The 17577-nt window shown below is 37.2% G+C and overlaps 1 protein-coding gene and 1 long non-coding RNA gene across 2 annotated transcripts in view; one reads left to right on the top strand and one right to left on the bottom strand.

Annotated features, from left to right (window-relative positions):
• The window catches only part of CNTNAP2 (contactin associated protein 2), a 2034882-nt gene that overhangs the window by 1049127 nt on the left and 968178 nt on the right, over positions 1-17577 (top strand). The gene's annotated exons all lie outside the window — the stretch shown is intronic.
• LOC119869504 lies at positions 2234-10299 on the bottom strand. The gene is made up of 3 exons (XR_005371191.1): positions 10170-10299; positions 9454-9498; positions 2234-2325 (listed from the first exon to the last, which is right to left on the bottom strand). It is a non-coding gene; the product is annotated as an uncharacterized LOC119869504 (long non-coding RNA).

The following is a 17577-nucleotide window of genomic DNA, read 5'->3' as shown; positions in this document are numbered from 1 at the left end:
TGTTTTTTGATTCTTCTCTGGTTGACTCTTCCATGTAGTTCTCCTTAGAGACTTTACGCAACCTTCACCTTCTCCGGGGGGAGGGGGGGAATCTTTCCTCCTGATCCAGCGCACAGCCCTGCCCCCACTCCCCACCCCCAGCCTCTCTACTTTCTTCCCTCCTGCCACAACACATCATCATGCTCTGACATTCTACATCTTTCATTACTGACTGTACTGATTATTTGCTGTTGGACTCTACTAGAACAGAAGCACTAAGAAGGCAAGGATATTGGTTATTTTTGTTTTCTCATGTATCTTGAGTATTTAGGAATAATGTTTGACACATAATAGGTTCTCAGTGTCTGTTTATTCATTGAATAAATTAATCAGTGATCCTTTATGGATATATTTAAGGGCTACATGCACAAAGGACTACCGTACTTTTTATTTCCATATAGATTATGAGCTTCTGTCATATGCCCCTCACCCCTGAAAAAATTTAGGTAAGGGATACTGATTGTGCTAGCATGTGATATTCCATTGTCATGTTTGACAGGTATAACTTCTCATGGTCTTGAAGATAAAATAATTTTTATTATATCAGATGCAATTTTTTTATCTAAATGTGCTACATGTACAACTAATAAGTAGTAGAGACAGGATTTAAATAATTTCATTTAGTGAATATTTGCTAAAACCTGGCATCATTATTCATACTAGAACAGTGAACAAGCTAGAAAGAATATTTGGCTCTCAGAAGGTTACATTCTGATTAAAATAACAGATTGGTAAAATGAGTATTTTTTTTTTTTTGGAGACAATAAATCAGGCAAAGGATGGGAAGTTCTTAGGGGAGGGGTGTTGAGGATTGCCACTTACCATAAGTTGATCACAGGAAGCCTCAGTTGAGAGGACGGTATTTGGACAAAGAGCTCAAAGGGGTGAGGAGATATGGGAGAGGAACGTCCCTGATAGAAGAGTCAGTGCAAGCATATGCACAGGTGGTGAGCACGTGGCATGCTTGAGGAAAGGAGGCCAGCATAGCTTTAGGAATGGGAGCAGTCAGAAGCTGGGGTGTGAGGGGCCCTTTCCTCTGAGTGAAATGGGAAGGCGTTTGAAGATTGGACCAGGGGAGTGGCATAGTCTACCTTTAAAAATGGTCTCTCAGGATGCTGTTATCAGAAAAGAGGGAGCAGAGTGGAAACTATTGCAACAATCCAGACTAAGGAAGGTAGAGACTGAGTGGTAGTAGCAGAGGGATCAGATGACCAATTCTGAATCCATTTTTGGAAGTCAAGCCAATAGGACTTGCCCACAGTGGGATATACATTGTAATATACAAAAGGAGTCCAAGATAACACCAGTCCACCTGACAGAAAGCCTAGAGCTTACCCTAGCCCCTCTTCCACACTTCTTCTCTCCCCTTCTACACTGTGGCAGTGTTTCCCTAAAACTTAGTTCTGACCTGTGCATAATGAACTACTGACATGTCAGTCTGTGCAGTGACCTATTATCCTTCCCCCCAAATCAACAGGACGATGACCTACACCCCATCCCTCACTTTCACTTCTTCCTGAATCTTCTCTCTTGATTTGCCTGGATGGAATCTGGCTCAGTTCCCAAATCTCTCAAGTCTTCACCAGACACTCTTTTTTTACTGTATCACCCATGGGATATAACAAGGGTCAAGAGTCTACTGATTTAAAGCCAGCTCTTGTAAATTAAATTCCAATCAGTCTCTGATTGGGGGACCACAGCACCTCTCAGAAATAGAAAAGTGTAGGACGCTGACTCAAAGTTCATCAGCTGCTATAAAATAAGATGGCCTTTAAAAATATTAGTTCACTAGTGGAAAGGGAGGTGGGCGGGGGGTTGAGGTGATGGGGTGATGAGCACTGAGGGGGCACCTAGTGGGATGAGCACTGGGTGTTATGCTATATGTTGGCAAATTGAACTCCAATAAAAAAAAATAGAGAGAGAGAGAGAAAAATCAAGAACAGACTTTTTTTTTTTTTTTTTGAAACAGATTCTTAACCATAGGGACAAACACTATTCCCAGAAGGGAGGTGGGTGAGGAGATGGGTTAAATAAGGGATGGTGATTAAGGAGGTCAACTTGTCATGATGAACGCAGGGTGATGTATGGAATTGTTGAATCACTATACTGTACACTTGAAACTAATATCACACTGTATGCTAACTAACTGGAATTAAAACACAAAAATTAAAAGAAAAAAATATTAGTTCACATATAACCTGATAGTGGATGTACTTCCAGCTTGAAAGTGCGGCCTAACTGTAATCTTCTCCTCCTGCTCTTTGTTCCATTCAGGGTCCACCTATACTGAGGTTGGAGAGGGTTAGAAGACAAACTATTGTCTTTTTACAAATAAAATGAAAGTTGACCATCATTTGCATTTGCTGAACATTGTTATTAATATTAGAAATTTTGAGTTCCCCACCTTTTGTGTAATATGCATCTCTTTGAAATACTAATTTAGTTTTATAAATAGCAAGAGACAACTTTTTCTCACCAACTGACTAACAATTTATTAAGCCTCAGAATGAAAAATGAGGAAATCACAGCTTAGAACCTTAGAGATTCCTGTGAATCGTTAATATTTTATTTGATTTAGATTGGCTAACACTATCTAATGATTAGAATTCATTTTTCTTTTACTGATTCTAAACCTACTAATTAATTTTTTGCATATATTTTTTTCTTTTGTGCTTTTATGGTTTTACCCTGGTTCAATATTATAAAATTATTATATTATATAAAACCTTATATTGTTTTTCTCTTTTTTAGCATTAGAGAGTTGATCTATCCTTAACTGGAGTGAGTTAACCTAGAAACTTTGTCAGTTATTAATTTCTTTTTTTTCAGTTATTAGTTTCTTAAAAAGGATTTGATTGTACAAAAACAACCAACTACTTGCCCTTATAAATATTTGGATCAGTATTTGCTATTCTATGCAAATTCATCCCCCACTTTTAAAAAAGTACATTTTTAAGCATTTCTTTCCATTATGAGAACATTAATAAGGAGAGACACATTTCTTTTTCAGTCCAATTCCCTAAGTACTTTTGGTTGTATTAGTTTGTTTTCCAATTATGTGCATAAAAGAAAAGGGCAAAGAAGAGGAAGGGAATTGCACAATGAAATTGAATACATTAACTTCATAAGAAACTGTTTCTCTGCTAGAGATAGGAAAGTATTCATTATATAGCCCCAAATTCCAAAGACCTTTATATATCTCCTAGAAGTAAAATTTGCTTAGAGCTAGGATTTGGGCTAATTAGAGTTATTGTGATATTCTATATGCCTTTGCTTCTTTCTGACTCTGTGAATGGCTTGCATTGGGAATATTCAGATTTCAGACAGAATTGTAAGTAGTTTTTCAAAGATGAAAAATCATGGAATTATAACAACTCTTTGACTTTCAAGAATTGTCTTAATACTGTGGCTGCTTATCACTGGCATCTTCTGCTTTCTTCTTATATTAATTTTACTACATTAAAATCAGTGGAGCAAAAGAAAGTAATGTTCTGACTGTGGAAATAATATAGGTAACTCTACAAATATGTAAGTTAAATATGGTTTCTCTATGTATTTTTTAGAAAGTATTTTCCAGATCTAAAATGCTCTTAAACTGAAAAATACAGCCACATTTTAAAACTGGGATGACTCGCATATGCAATACGTATCAGGTTATTACTTGAGGAGCATAAATGTTTCTATAGATATCTTAATCATTGATTTTACAATGTTTTATCAAAATAAAAAAAAGGCAAAAGGAAGAAATTTATACTTTTTTTTTTTTCATGAGTGATATGTCTGTTTAGGTACTCTAAGAAGCAGATATTAAAATGGAATTAGACATTTGAAAGACTTACTGGACAGAATGCCTCTGAAGGACTCGGGGGTAAGGGGGGAAGAGCAGGTCTGATACCATGAGGAAAAAGAGAAAGGAGAAGAGATTGAGTAGGAATAGCCCCAGAGTGTGGGCCATGATCCCTTGCAAAATTGCCTGTTAGCATCTGTCACGGAAGGGAAATGGCTGGACCCTGATCCTGTTGCCATAGGTAGTTGTTTAGAGCTGTCTGGGCATCCATGGCCTCAGCAGAAGGGCCTCCATGGATGCTGTTTTATACCAGCCAACCCTGATCCTCAAACAGGAAAGATGTAACAAGCATCCCTCTTTGACCAGCATAAGTATAAGTGAAAACAGAAGATAGTTCTAGAAGTTCTTTCATAATATTTCTTTGATAAGCCAGAAAAAAAGTATATTTGTTTTTCCTAGTATAATTGGTATTTCTGTCTGCATTCTTAATTCTCTGTGGCCAAATAAAGAGAGGAAATGATTGTAGGGTACTTATTTTTTAAAACTGCTAAGAATTCAAAGAATAATACTCTTGTATGTACAGGAAGAAAACTAAAATGGGAGCCAGTGCCTGTGATCATGCAGGTCTGTCAGTGTTTATTTTGTTTGCCTATTTGATTTTTCCTTTAGGCAGGCAATTATTTATACATAAACTTCTCCTTTTGAACTAGGAAGTAAATTCTTTCTGAGTGTGTGCCTTTTTCTATTTTCTATTGTTGGGATTTTGAAGATGATCATAGACTCAAATAAACTAGTTTTTCTAGTCTGACTCATCCAGGAAGTAATCAAATAGAGCATTTGCTAAATTATTGCCCTTTTTTTTCCTTTTTTTTTTTTTTAATTCTTCTTTCTTCTGGCTTCCCCCTTCCCCATATCAGCAATCAGTTATCCTTAAATAATTAAGAATCATTGTTTACTCTCCAGTGGAATTTTACGATAATAAGGAATTTGTAAGACTCTCTGGCCTTCAAGACCCTAAAAAGGATACATCTTTAGTGGTGAAATTTCAAGTCTTCTTTAGGGTATAGGGTATGGGAGAAAGGATGCAGGAACTTAGGCATAAGACCATGCTAGTAGCATTCACGTCAGCTGATTTCACAGTCTGGCCCTAAAATTATATCATTTCAGTACCTTTTCATCAACACATCCCTAAACTTCTTCAACATCTAGATCCTCTGGATCTCCCTTCTGTGTAATAAGCATAATTAGTACCAAAAATGTTACACCACTCTCTTAGTGAACCTAATCTATAATGACCACAAAATTCACTCTGATTCCAGAGTCCTGATGTTGGTAAGAGACCTTCTCTGCTCTCACGGACCCCTCTTGAATCAAACAGTGTGAAAATATGAAATTTGAATGAGAATGTTCTCTTACAGCAGTGGACTATGTGAGATTACTACCAGAAAAACCTAGATGCTCCAGAAAATCATCAAAAAACAAAAAAATTTAAGACTTTCAAAATTTTACCCATTTTGAATGGACTATTGAACAAACTAAGTGATGTGACTCTAGAATGCTCTATGTATATATGGTTTTAGGTTTAGTATTTCAAAGAAAAGAGTATTTGAAGGGCAGAAAATTCAGACATAAGAAAAATAGTTGTTGGAAAATATGTAGTTAATGTTATATGCAGAAAAAATAAGAAAAATCAAAAGGAAAAGAAATTTCAAGATTTCTGGGGCGCTTGGATGACTCAGTCGTTTAAGTGTCTGACTCTTGATTTTGGCTCAGCTCATGATCTCAGGGTGGTGATATTGAGCTCTACATTGGGGCTACATTGCTCAGCAGGGACTCAGCTTGGGATTCTTTCTCTCCCTCTCCCACTGCTCCTCTAAGTAAATAGGTAAAGTCTTTTAAAAAAAAATAAAAATAAAGGTTTGAGGTTATGCCAAGAAATCTGCATTTTAACCATGCAATTAGATGACTTTCTTTTCCTTTTTTAACTACTTTATTGAGATATAATTCCGACACCATAAAAATTGCCATTTGAAGTCTATAATTTAGTGGGTTTTCGTATGGTCTCAGAGTTGTTTAACCATCATCAAAGACTAATTTTTGGTCATTTTCATGACCCCAAGTAGAATACCCAAACTCATTAGGAACCAGTGTGCATTCTCCTTCAATACCCCTAAGCCCCAGGCAACCACTAATCTACTTACAGATTTGCCAATTCTAGACATTTTATGTAAATGGAACCACATAATAGGTTGTGTTTTGTGACTGGCTTCTTTCATTTAGTGTAATGTTTTCAAGGTTTATTCAATTTTAACATGTATCATTATTTTATTTCTACATGTGTTCAAATAATACTCCATTATATGGATACACTACATTTTTTTAGCCATTCATCAGTTGATAGACCTTGGCTTGTTTCCACTCTTTGACTTATTATGAATAATACTCCTCTGATCATTTATGTACAAGTTTCTGCATGCATGTCTGTTTTTCTTACTCTTGAGTGTATATCTGGGAGTGAAATTGCTGAGTCTTATGGTAATTGTATTTTGTTGACTTGCTGAATTCTTTCCTGAGTGAACACCTGCAGAAACACCAGTTTAAGTAATAATTTGGGGATCAGAATGCAGGAAGAAAAGGAGATGTTTCTTGTTTCCTAATAATGAAAATCCTAGATTCCATAAAGGGAGACAAAGATTTGAAAGCGAATAAGGCCGCATTGGAAAATAATAAAACACTGGGTAATGGTGTGAGGCTAATATCATTAAGTGGAAAGCTAGAAATGCAAAAGAAAAAATCAGAAAGGAAACTAAGATTTTTTTATCAAGTTAGGAACAATCTCAAAGGTTAAAAATGCTCTTGTAAGGTAGCGTAGAGAGAAAATAGTAGGAAGAACAAAGTGGATCTTAATGAGATTTATTTATGAAAACAAAATTTTAAAGCATAACTGAATTTCAGAGGGAAGAACTTTCACAGGCATCATGGAAAGTGAGATCAATCAAAAATCTCATTAATTATTGCATCCAGCTCAGATCCACATCTCTGAATGATGTGGAGCCCTTTACAAGGTCAAGACTTGGTTCCTTGTGATTGAATGAGGTATAAACTAAAGACCAATAACTTCAATGTACACTTCTCCCATGAAAAATAAAAGTATAAGAAACACAGCCTTTACTGGCCTAGAGTAAGTTTTATATCTTGTTAGTCAGGAAGAGCAAGGGCCCCCTTTCCCAATGCCCTCCATGACCCAGGTTTCGTTCTCTGAGAGGTCCCTCCTTGTCCACTGTTCTCCATGGCCATCTCTGAAGAGGGCATTCTTATTGTGCCCTTCTTATGGGCTGCATGCCCTCCTGCTGGCTTCTTGTTGATAGGGATGTGCAGGCCTAGAGACTGCTTTACTCAGTGGATGGACACACATTGTTGCAGGTCATGCTTATGGTTTCCTTGGCAACATAATTCCTCAGAAGGATCGTAGTCTTCTAATCTGTTTCCTTTGAAGCGATTCTGTGTGCAGGGAACCACATCTAAATATCTGTTCTTGATACAGCTTTCAGCCTGGCGACTCCATTCTTCTCCTTAGCTCTGTGTCCTGCCACTTCCAACGGAGGTGTGCCACTCTGACCTCTCTTCCAAAGAATTTGCTAATCTCCCCTCATCTCTTCCTCTCCCCCCAACTCTCAACTTAATGCCTCCCTTCAGCCTTGAGACCTTGAGAAAGAATAATGCTTGACTGGATGACAACAGCCTAAATCTGCCTATTGCCATGAGACTATTCCTCACTGTCTAGTAGACAAGTGTTTTTTTTTTTTTTGGTGCTCTATTTTTATTTATTTATTGTCCATAGTTATGTATTATATAGCAGAATTCTGCTAGAAAGCATATATTTCCATCAAATATGGATTAAATCTTAATATCGGAAGTCCTAATCAATAAGAGGCCTATTTCTTGCAACTTTTTTTCTTTCTTTTTTTTTTTTTTTAATTGTTTTCCCAGCTTAACTCTTACCTGAAGGTAATGACAGATGTGTTAGACCACAGCTTTACTTCCTTCTAAGGCTACCTCTTGGCATCTGTGGCTTATAATTACCATACTTTAGGGTATGATTTTTTAAAATCCTTTTAAGCTCATAAATTGAGGATTCTCTTTCAGGTCAGATTGCCAACATAAGCCGAGAGCACCTGCCATTTTAAAGTGGTTTTGCTTTTATCTCAGCCTGCAGGCTGGCTAGTCCTAGACCGAGTTCGTCTGTCTCTTGAAGACCGCTGAACACAGCAAAAAGGAACCAAAGCACAGCAGCATTTGAGTATTTCCTAATATTTCTTCTAATGTTGAAAATCTCAGTTGGTATCTGGTTTGCCTTCCAAGCAACAGCAGTTAACAACATGACCAAACATTTTGCAACAAATAGCGACCGTCGCAGCTCTCCAAACCTGTTTTAGCCCAGATTTCAGGGCCTGGTGTTCACTGCAACCAATCCCATAAACTTATGTTCTGTTATGTTTGACACCTTATTTTTAAATATAGTACCACATATGGTATTGGTAGGGATTAGGTCAGCTCTGAGTGACACAGACTGTGATTAACAAAATAGAGATTTTTTTTTTTTTCCATGAAAGAGGATTGAAGGTAAACTCTTACGGTTGTTGCAAAGCTCCATAGAGTCAGGAAGCCAGGTTTCTTCTGTGTTTTGTTTTGTTTTGTTTTGTTTTGTTTTGTTTTGTTTTGTTTTTGTTTTGGCTTTACCTTTCCTTCCAGTTAGCATCGACATTGTGGTGTCAAAGGGCAGTTCAAGCCCCAGATAGTATATCCAATTTTTAGGCAGAAGCAGAGAATGAGAGGGGCTGGGCTCTTTCCTTAAGGCCACTCTCTGAAATCCATATTATGTATGAAACACATCAGTGGCTGAAATTTAAATGGTCACATAAGGGAGATTGAGTAACCAAATGCCCAGCTAAATGTCTGTATTCGTGCAAGAGGGAGAAAATTAATATTGGAGGATAATTAGCAGTCTCTGTAACAACTCCTCTGTTTAATATGAAATGCTTGATGCTATCTTTGAATTTGATTATAGTCTGTGCACCCAATTTTACTTAATAAAGTGACGTCCAATATTATTATTCATTCCTTGGGCAAATTTTGAAAATCCATGAATGGGTGTTTAATCTAAAGATAGTGAGTTTGGGAAATACATTTAAGTGGATTCATTTCTTTTCCAAGTTTTCAATTATCCATCATTCTAGCCTGAAGCTTTTTATAACAAATAATTTAGAGTAGTAAAATTAAATAGTTTTTAAAAAGCAATAGAATATTCTCTAATCATGTATTTATATCTCTGTCATTCACCATCGTATTTCTATCCCCCATAAAAAGGCTCATTCAATAAATTCTTTGCTCTTAAATTAAGAGAGAGTTATTTGACCATTCCTCCAAACATTAAAGTTATTGAAATTAACGTTGGTTGTTATCTAGGAACTTTTTTTTTTTTTTTTTTTTTTTTAGCCCAGAAAGTAAACTATTGTACATTTGTTAGTTCACGGATGGTAGAAATTTGATCATGAATGTTTTGTCTGGAAAAAGGGAAATTAAGAGGCCAGAAAAATATACCTGTGGATTTGGGAAGCTGTCCATACCTTAAAAAGAGGTGAGGTGAATGAGGTGGACAACTGGATCTTAAGCTGCAAGAGAGCAAGAAACACCCTTGATTTTGCTCATCCCAGCTTACCAAGATACTTCACAGGGCCTGACAGGCAAAAGGGGCTCATTATACATCTGCTCAATGAATTACTGAGGCTCAATGAATCATTAAAAAATGTGTTCTATGAGAATGTTTACATTATTTCCTGCTAGAGGGCCATTGTATACACATTTTAAGCCTTTTTTGGCATTCTTCTTATTTAAAAAGTATAAGATACACCATGCCATACCTTATATTTTTATCTCTTACTGTGGCATTAAAGAGTAGTCTGCAGGAAGGCATAATCTTTCCCTAGACATCAACTCTAAAGGTTAAAGCTGTATTCTACAACACTTTGGTTTTTCCTTAATAAACATCTCTACTTTTTCCTTATATGAATTTCACTAAATCTTTCTAAAACTTCTTTTTTTATGTCTGAAGATTATATTGTCCCTTGGGAAGGTGCATTTTCTGATGTATCGTTTATTTTTCAAAGAAAATAATCTTTTAAACCACCCCCTCAATATTAAACAACATTCTGTCTGTGGCTGTAGATAATGGTGGAAGAGTGGGAAAGCAGCCTCCAAATGTTTAGAACATCAACATTTTTCAAAATGATTTCAGAGAAGTGGAATTAGAATACTTAAAAATAACTCTACATGACTTACTTACAGTGGTATGAAATGTTTGTTTAATATTTCCAAATGTCATATACGTCTTCTTCAAACCAGGTGGTTGGATTTAGTCCAATGGGTAAGACGCATGTAATTCTCTCTCCCTTGCCACTCCAGGTTGTTCCTCTGGTAAGGCAAGAGAATAATATATCTTGGTGGAGGAGAGTTCAAGAATGAGGAAGACGTGCAAATATTTTATCCCACTTACAAAGAACTTAGCAACCAAAGACAGCCCCTGTTCGTTATTGCTGACTAAATACATTCATTTCTCAGCCAGTCAGGTAACAGCTAAGATTCCCCATATAATGATGATAAAATTATGCCAGTCACAACTTCCAGCAATATTCATTGTTGAATTCACAGAATGTGTAATTCTTTTATCGTGGTAAATTACACACAACACCATTTACCATTATAACCATTTTTAGGTATATAGTTCAAGAGCATTAACCACTATTCTGCTTTCCATCTCTTTGAATTTGCTGTTCTGTGCACCTCTTATAAATAGAAGCATGGGATACTTGCTCTTTTGGGTCTGGTTTGTTCCACTATTGAGCATACTGTTTACAAGTTTTGCCTATGTAGTAGCAAGTATCAGAATTTCCTTCTTATTTATGCTGAATAATATTCCTGTGTCTGTGTGATACCCATTTTGCTTATTCATTCATCCATCAATGGAATTTGGGTTGTTTTTACTTTTTGGCTCTTGTGAATAATGCATATACAAATGGTGTACAATGATCTATTTTATTCCATTCTTTCACTTCTTTTGGGTATAAACCTAGAAGTGGAATTGCTAGATCATATGATTATCTTATTTTATTTTTTTTGAGGAACTTCTATATTGTTTTCACTATGGCTGCACTACTTTACATTCCCACCAATAAGGCACAAGAAAGGGTTCCAGTTCCACCACATGTTGACCAAACTTGTTCTTTTTATTTTTTTTTCTTTTCTTTCCTTTTTCTTTTTTTCTTTTCCTCACAAAAACTATGCAGATGGGTTTGAGGTGATTTATTTTGTTTATGGAGAAATGAAATGTGTTATAAATGTCCTCTTACACTTGGCTTTTACACTTAGCCTCTCTCCTGTTCTGCAATGACACTACTAGACTAGACAGTAAATTCTCTGAAGACTGGAAGAATGTTTACCATTGTTTTTCAAATTTTACTATAATGGATGTTTAATACATGCTGAATGAGTGAATGCACAAATAAAAATGTAAGGAGACATAAATGAGTGAAGAAGCAGACTAATGCATTTTAGAATTTTTATATAAATAATTGCTAATTTTCCTTTTGTTGCTTAGACAAGCTATGGAAACCCTTAGGAACCCTAAAACTCCAAAGCTGACTTGAAGAGTCTTGCCAGGTTTTTCCATTTAAAAATATATACACTCACAACAGTAATATTCACTGCCTTTATACTATGTTCTAGGAATTATTCTTAGAGTTTTCCTTAATTTATCTCATTAATCCTTAAGCGAGCCCTATATCCAGTGACTATAATCATTATGCCCATATAATAAACGTAGATATTAAGCCTCCAGTTTTGTGATTTGCCTGAGGACCATCAGCTATTGAGAGTCAGAGTGAGGACTTGAATCCAGGTTTGTCTGACTCCACACACTAACCTCCTAACCAACATAATATATATATTGTTCATTAGAATGTCTGCCTTTGTGTAGCATTTTCTTAATTACTTCCCAGGTTAAATTGTAATCACTGTTTTAAATGCTTCAGAAAACATTCTTACATTAACACTTAATCAAATTTAATAGATCAGATCAGGATAAAAGAGCTGAAGAGTCAGATTAGCTGTACTTTAAAAATCTCCAAAGGCCTAGAGAAGCTACTCCTACCTTCATTTCATAGCCATCTTAAGTCTTCAAAGATCAATGTGCATTGAACATTCTTTTTTTTTAATTTTTATTTATTTATTCATGAGAGACACACACACAGAGAGAGAGAGAGGCAGAGACACAGGCAGAGGGAGAAGCAGGCTCCATGCAGGGAGCCTGACGTGGGACTCGATCCCGGGTCTCCAGGATCACACCCTGGGCTGAAGGCAGCACTAAACCGCTGAGCCTCCCAGGCTGCCCTGAACATTCTTATCTTAACTTTTCTCATCTCATTTATAGGAATGAGAGACTCAAGTATAAATAAGTACTTAAAAATATCTGTCATGTGATTACTGGAACTTTAGGAAATACTCTCTTCTTCCAAAGTTCTTTCCTTATTGTCTCTGCAAGAATACTTGAAATTCTCCCATTATGCACTTGGGTTAGAGGATTGTAAAGATGCAAATGCTGTCCTAAAAAGTTGATACATAAAGCCCTTATCAGCCATCAGCACCTTAGCAGGAATTAGTTGTACAGTAAGAGAAGAATCTTGAGAGAATGAACTCTAAAAAAAATAGTAGAGTGCTTAGTAGGTTTGAATAAGCTGGAGATTATGAAAAATGTCTACAGACAGTTTTTAGGAAAAAATATTTAAATATATAGGGAAAAAATGAGAATGTGGTCTCATCTTAACAAACCATAGGAAAAGAGCAGGGTGGGCTGCTCCACTCATTTTATTCCTTCAGTGTTCTTTTCCAATGAAAATGGATTTCAAACTGGAAAAAGGGAAAACAAGTATTAGAGGAAGGACACTGGGACCTAAAATAGATGAAGAGGGGCACCTTGGTGGCTCATTGAGTGTCAGACTTTGGCTAATGTCATGATCTTGAGCTCTGAGGATTGAGTCCCATGTAGGGCTCCCTGCTCAGAAGAGAGTCTGCTTGTCCCTATCCCTCTCCCTCTGCCTATCCCCCATTCATGCTTTCTCAACTAAATACATAAAATCTGTAAAAGATAAATAAATAAAATAGGTGAAGAAAAGAAGAGCCTCTAGTTGCCTGTAAGGAGCAAAGGATACAGCTCATCTTCATTAAAAACAAAATCACGTATCCTATTAATTCAACAATTAATATAGCTGGGAGTTGTGACTAGCTTCATTTTTTGAATCTCCAAACCACTCAGGCTCAATGAAAATACCCAGCTGCTCCAAGTGTCCAGCTACAATGGGTGGTCTCTCAGTCATGGATGTAAAATGATGGGGACTACTATTGTTGGCCACTTATAAAGTGAGAGAGAGCAGAAGCGCCAGGTCTCTATAAGCCTGACCTTAATCACTGTAAAAATTATAAAATTGATGATTAAACTTCTTGCTTATCAATACTTAATAATTAATGAAGCAATCAAGTATCTTACTAAGAATAAATTAATCCAGGAGTTTTTTTTTTTAATTGATTGAAAGATCAAAGGATTTTCATTGGCAAGTGATAACCATTGGAGAAGCACGCATCCTCACACATGCACACACCATTTGAAATTTACTACTAAAATAAAGCCAATCTGTAGCAGTGCACCATCCCCCTCAGCTGTCTTAGGGCAAACATAGTAAAGAACTGGATAGATATTGTAACTTTAAATTTTATTTATTTATTTACTTATTTTTAAAGATTTATTTATTTATTTACTCATGAGAAACACAGAGAGAGAGGGAGAGAGAGAGAGGCAGAAACATAGGGCAGAGGGAGAAGCAGGCTCCATGCAAGGAGCCCGATGTGGGACTCGATCCCGAACCCCGGGATCACTCCCTGAGCTGAAGGCAGACGCTCAACCACTGAGCCACCCAGGCATCACACTTTAACTTGATTTAACAAGGCCTTTGGCAAAAATCTGTTCTAGGCAAAATCTGGAATTGAACTTAAAACCTTAATTAGGTTCACTAGCTCTTCCTTCAGTATACAATTTTGACCCCAAATTAAATAGATAAAGACTAAGAGAAAAGGTGAATGTACTACCTTTATGAAGTCTCCTCATGTTGATGTTTCCCCACCATACTCCACCTTAAAACTGGGAATTAAAAACAGAATAAGACTGGGCTGATAATACATAAGTTCTTTGATGACTCAGGGCTGCTTAAGCAGCCCCCATTATACACAGAGGTGTATATATATTAGATCCTCTGCCAACATCATGGTAACAGAGTGAATCTGAGTACTTTGAGACGAAGACAAGTGAATATAAAAAAATTTTAAAGGCCTAATGTTTTTTAATGGAATAAGGGTAGAAGTTATCTGTGAAGCTACTCTTTCTTCGAGAGAGCTATTAAATTCTATGAGTAGCTGGCGGTGTATTTGTAATATAGGATATGATTGACAGCATCCTGGCCTCGCATCCTTGGGTGCAATCACACGGTCACCCCTGCGTGGAGGAGGAAATGCGGAGGAGGACAGAGCCCATCCTGCCCACTCATAGAGCGTCTGTCGTAACTTCTCTGACTTCTGGATCCTGGTCTCGACATGTGATTCTTAATATCGCTGATAATTTTTCTTTACTCCCTCAGATCTTAACTTATAGCTCTGACATCTTTTTCTGCCCCTTTAGTACCTTGAAGAGGTGCCCTTGTGCTGTAGATATAGTCAGCTGAGTGAAGGCCTCAAGACGCAACCCTAAGCCATTACTATTATCCCTTCCCTATGAAACATTTTTTACCAAGACTTTAATAATAACATCAAGCCAAACCTATCAAATTTGCAAATAATACAAACCTGGGAGGCATAGCTACAAGCACAATGGCATGGTTTTTAAAAAAAGAGAGAATTTTTAAAAATCTACGTTCAAGCTCTGGTTCTACCACTAACTAGTTAGTCAGCCTTAGTTGCCTTACAAGTGAGAAAAGCAAGATTCTGTGAGGTAAGCAGACTGCACACACAGCTAGGAACTGAGAAGAGACTGCAGCATAATTGACACTCACATCTGTCTGCCTAGAGACACCATATACTTTGGTAACAATCTGAATGGGAGGGCCTGACAAGGAGTGCAGGGTGGGGACAGGGATGGTGTCCAGGGTGACTGGCTTGGACAGCTGGTGAAACTGTGCATACGCATCAGAATGGCAAAGAGAAGGACATTTAAGTTTGGGAGCGAAGATGACATTTCGCATATATCAGGAGGGTTTCCTTCAGACATTCCTATAGAAACGTCTCTATATACTTGGGTGGGGAGGTAATTTGAGAGTCACCACCATAATGTTACATTGGCAACAGTGGCAAACCTATGAAAGTGGATGGAAAGGAGATCAATGTGAAAATGAGTACCAGAGCCTGAGCAGGATGGGACAGACTTTGGGATGCACACAGGAGACAGACCCCCACATGAGACTTAGGAGAAGCAGGTGTAGTAGCTGACAAAGAGCCGTAGGGCACTGAGCATGTAGAAGCCACCAAAGGAGGAGAGAAAATCCAGAATTTGTAGAGTTTGACAAGGGATAATCTAAAGACCCATCAGAATAAATAGAAAGGGGTCTTTGATGACTGGCCAGCATGTGTGCCAGTCTTTACTCTTCCTGTATTTCATCTCCCCTGGAATTAAGCACTGATCAATTCTCTAAGACTTTTCCAAGAGCATCCTCATTTGGAAGTGGTTTTATCAGCTGCCTCAGTATCCCAGAAAGTTGTCCACCAAGTGCTTAGCTTTGTTCCTCTCATGAGACTGACACGCCTTATCAGAACTCTTCTCAGATACCCCCTCCTTGTTAAGGCTGAGCATGATGTGGCTTTGGCGATAGTTAATATGGGAATCCTAATAAGAAAGGATTACTGTTATTTGCATGAAGTTAAATGTTAGTCTGCAGAGCAATAAAGCTACTAAAATTTAATGTTCAGATGATCTTAGCCTGCATTAATGGAGAAGCATCAAGACCACGAGAAACAATAGCTCTATTTTCCTCTACTTTGGTTTAAACTATATCTGTTATGTTCTATTCTGGGTGCCAGATTTTAGGAAAATTAATTCACTTGAATGTATCGAGAAGAGGGTAAAATGAAAAATGTTCTGGAAATTGCTTTTTTTGTGATGAAAAATATCCATAATGGCAACCAATTGGACAAAGTTTTCAGAACAGAAAGCTCCCTTCTGCTTTCTCTCTCCAGTCTTCTAAAAGTATGGAGTGCTCCACAGACCACTCAGCAAGTGCCTGCTTGACATCTTGAGAAGTTCAGCACTGCCAATCAGCAATCAAAAACGTTTAGCAGGGCCTCCTGGGCAGAACACAGAAAATAGGTGAAAGAAAGAGAAAAAATAATTCTAGTACAATGATGATCAAAGTCGGTTTCTATCTAATTTGGAGGGGGGGGGGGTTGCAGACACCTTTCCATGAACACATGGATTTGGGAAATGTTGGCTTAAAAGCATACAGCTTTCTTGCTGCAGGATTCCTCCACGTACTTAATATGCGAATATACAAGTCACACAGGTTCCCAAATTTATTTGGCCTTTTTTGAATCGACCATCTTTAAGTACTAGTACTTCCCAGGACACATTTTGGGACACTGATCTAGAAAGTGGGAAGAAGAGCAGGAAAAAGATGGAAGAGCACCACCCACCAATACACAGATGGGATTATGGTCTCGCTGTTACCCCATGGTAGAGACTTTGATTGTGTGATGGGTTTGTAGCAGGAGGAAAATACTCTTTTATAAACCATTTTATTTTATTATTTTATTTTATTTTATTTTATTTTATTTTATTTTATTTTATTTTATTTTATTTTATTTGCATCATGGCAAGAGTGTACTCTTTAATCCCCATCATCTATTTTATCCATCTCCCCACCCAACTCTGCTCTGTAACCCCCAGTTTGTTCCCTGTAGGTAAGAGTCTGTTTCTTGGTTTGTCTCTCCTTTTTTTCCGCCTTTGCTTCTTTTGTTTCTGAAATTCCACATATGAGTAAGATCATATGATATTTGTCTTTCTCTGACTCACTTATTTTGCTTAGCATAATACTCTCTAGCTCCATCCATGTTGTTGCAAATGGCAAGATGTCACTCTTTTTTATGGCTGAAAAAAAATATATGTAGTGACATAAATACCTTCCCATCAAAGCATCCTTGAATCTGAGATGAGACACAGTCATTTTATTTAAGCCAAAACTATGAAAAGCGTCAAAGGGGCCGTGTGCTTGGATTCTCTACACTGGACCCCTTCCTAAAATTTTTGCTCTTTTACTCCTACTCCCCATCTTCACTTCTGTCTGAAATGATGATATGCCTAACGCTGGTCCTCTCAGAGCCAATGTCTTCATTTAACGCCAACCCTGTTCTACTCTCCTCTGAGACATCAGACAATCTCCTGCAGTTAGTTTTTCTGCCTCCTTCTCCATCCAACTTTTAATATGCTCTAGTTTCCTAATTCCAGAAATATACAAACACCAAATGAACCCTAAAGTGGCCCTTGACCTTGCCCTTCCTTGATGGTAATAGCCCTTCTCTTTCACTACTTAATGGGCAAGACTTTTTGTAAGAGTGTTTAAAATATTAGTTACCCACACGTCTCCACTCAACTATTTCTAGGTGCA

Source organism: Canis lupus, chromosome 16 (genome assembly GCF_011100685.1).
Source record: "Canis lupus familiaris isolate Mischka breed German Shepherd chromosome 16, alternate assembly UU_Cfam_GSD_1.0, whole genome shotgun sequence".
In the NCBI taxonomy this organism is placed as follows: domain Eukaryota; kingdom Metazoa; phylum Chordata; class Mammalia; order Carnivora; family Canidae; genus Canis; species Canis lupus.
This window is presented reverse-complemented; position numbering and strand designations above follow the sequence as displayed.